Genomic DNA, 3,459 nt, shown 5'->3' with positions numbered 1-3,459 from the left:
CTACTATACTCTGCTCTGTTCTGTCCTACTCTGCTCTACTTTGCTCTACTCTACCATACTCTGCTCTGTTCTGTTCTACTTTGCTCTACTCTACTATACTCTGCTCTGTTCTGTTCTACTCTGCTCTACTTTGCTCTACTCTACTCTGCTCTGCTCTGTCCTACTCTGCTCTACTTTGCTCTACTCTACTATACTCTGCTCTGTTCTGTTCTACTCTGCTCTACTTTGCTCTACTTTACTATACTCTGTTCTGTCCTACTCTGCTCTACTTTGCTCTACTCTACTATACTCTGCTCTGTCCTACTCTGCTCTACTTTGCTCTACTCTACTATACTCTGCTCTGCTCTGTCCTACTCTGCTCTACTTTGCTCTACTCTACTATACTCTGCTCTGCCCTACTCTGCTCTACTTTGCTCTACTCTGCTCTACTATACTCTGCTCTACTCTACTCTACTCTACTATGCCCTACTCTATTCTGCTCTGCTCTACTCTACTATACTCTGCTCTATTCTACTCTGCTCTACTCTACTATGTTCTGCTCTACTATACTCTGCTCTACTCTACTTTGCTCTTCTCTGCTCTACTCTATTCTGCTCTACTCTGCTCTGCTCTACTCTACTCTACTCTACTCTGCTCTGCCCTCTCAAAAATGAAATTGTTTTATTGACCACAAAACATTTGTCTTTGAATTTGTAATTCCCACCATAAGGCATACATTTGAGGAAATACGATGCAACCTTAAAAACAGTATAATGGTCACTACCGAAACAGGACAGTCACTACCGAAACAGTGCAGTCACTACCAAAACACTGGTATATACTGGCAAGTATATTGAGTTATCAACTAAAGTATTATGATGCTAATCGGTTAAATTTATGTTCTGTTTCATCAATTATTAACTCTGAAATCAATCTGATCAGCGTTATGCATTTTACAAAGAAAGACTGCATTTAGATTTTGAAGAATTCTATAATTTGAACTTCGAAATTTGTTAAAATATTATTTTTTATCGATTTAATTGTGAAAATCTTCAGTCAAAATTTGTAAAAATTTAAATCTTTAAACAAGGGAAGGAACAAACATAACAGGTTGATATATATTTTTTTGTGTAATATAATACTATATGTTTCGGTAGTGACAAATTTTGGGAGAGGAAAAACATTCCAAAACAGTCTGAAAATACAATATAAAAAATTACAGTCATTTTACTAGATATGTGACCTTTACATATGGTACAATATATATAGGGACAAAGTTTTGGAAATAAAACATACAAAATTTCAAAATATTTCCAGCCTAACTTTGCACACATTCGGTAGAATGCCCCATATACTAGCAGTGAAAAATAAAAATGCAAAAAGAGCAACTACACATGATTACAAAGACCAGCTAAGACACTGTGACATTGGCATATAGAGGATTGTGTACAAAAATCCTGCAGCAGTGCTTTGAAACAGCCGAGAGGGACCAAAGAGTGCAACTTAAGTCCTTCTGCAGGAGATTCCACATATAAGGAGCTGCATACATAAATACTCTTTTGCCAAACTCTATACATATCCTCGGTACAGACAGGAAAAACATGTTCTGAGAACGTAGCCATTTTCATTTTTTTGGCTTGATGTACACACACAAGTATGCTGTAAGTAGGCCATGAATAGTTCTGTAAACGAGACGATGCCAGTGAAAAAGTTGATTTTGGTTTATAGGTTTTAAGTTGTTGGACGTTTTGTGGGGCGGGCATAACTAGCTGTCAAATGTGCATGTGTTGTAATGGAGTCATGGAGAAACTGACAACATATTTTGCAGAACAAAACCCAAAAGGTTAGATACATTTATATCATGAAAAGAATTGTTCCTCCTCAGGACTGGGGGGGATGAATTTCTGAACCAAAATTCATGGCAATCCATCTAACTGGTCTTTAGACTTTTCAGTGAAAAGCACAAAAGTAAACCCCACGGTGATGCCAAGGCGAAGTCGTGCGGTTCCTAAAAGTCATTATTCATGTGGAAGGTAGGCTAGTGTTGAGATATTTCACAGGACAAGTGACTCCTTGTTAGTATCAGAGAAAAGTCAGGGGATCACCGAAGGATTCATCCTCTGGGGACCATGATGTTGTACAAAATTGTATAGTAAGTATTTTAGTCTGTGGTGGACTGATTGAGCATCTGTTCATGGGTATTCCTGAAATGTTTGACACTTTGATCACTCTTTGTGATCCATCCTAAGACAGAAATCAAAAAGACAAAGTTCTAATCTGTGTTGTTGATGCCTACTGTTCAGATGGCTTTAAAAAGGGGAGACTGATTTTCTGTTTTGATACTTTTGTCTTTTATTTGATGTTGTAAACCTATGTGATAGGTAGTATTAACCACAACATATCTCTATTCCCATGGATTTCACTTCCATATGAACAAGAGTCTGCATCCTTTCCTCTGGGGTTTTCCCACAGGAGGTGAGTGGGTCTGTAAAGGTACATACTGTATTCCAGCAGTGAAGCGCATTCTTACCATTGCTTTCTTTTTTTGCCTGTGACTCACCATGAATCTGGTGGGTTGTAATAGAAACATTCAGAGGAAGAGTGGCATGTACCTCTGCTGACTATATGAACACAATTAGCTGCTTTTGACTCCCCAAAGGAGAGCTCCACTCACATTGACCCTCATCAGGAGACTTAACTTAGACACCAATTCTCAATACCTTCTGCTCCTGTGACCTCAAAAAAAGAAAAACAAAAAGGCACCTTTGTCCTGTTTCCATCCTGAGTCTGGAGCCAGTTTCCTATAAACTGATAACCTGTCCATTATCTACACACAGGGAGGTCAGCACAGGAGGGAGAAGTCTTAAATTCTGTTAGACACAACCCTCTTCTTGGAAAATGCTAGTTACAGTAAGACCTTAATGAGATTTCACGCGAATCATTAGACTTATGACGAAACTGTAATCAGTCTGTTTAGTCACGTAATGGTTAAAGGGTCAAATTCTGTTATTTATCCGGAGGCCTTTGTCATAGCCTTTACCATTTTACAGAATATAATCCACAGAATAACATGCTCTTAATTTTATTCCAAGATACCCTATATATTGCTCTGGAAATTGCTTTTGAAGTATTTACATATATGTACTCTGTACACATTGTAAAATGTAAATCTGTCCAATTTATTGAGGAGCTTTTGGGGTGATAGATTAACTTTACCCTTGAGTTTCTTTCAACTCTGTCTTACAACAAATACATCCATAGCTTCTTATGATTGAATTACATGTACAATTGGAAAAGACATACACCTGCAGACTGTGTACGGGGTGCCGTTTGTAAAGTGGCTCACACTGAAAATAACATCAACATTTTGCCACATTTAGCTTCAAACAATGTTTAAAAAAGTGTTGGGAATTTTTTAATGTCACCTTTTACCACATTTACAGCAATATTTGTTAACTTAGAAATATATTAAATAGTTAA

Source organism: Epinephelus moara, chromosome 10 (assembly GCF_006386435.1).
Source record: "Epinephelus moara isolate mb chromosome 10, YSFRI_EMoa_1.0, whole genome shotgun sequence".
Lineage (NCBI taxonomy): Eukaryota > Metazoa > Chordata > Actinopteri > Perciformes > Serranidae > Epinephelus > Epinephelus moara.
The sequence above is the reverse complement of the archived record's forward strand: the minus strand, read 5'-3'. Positions refer to the sequence as shown.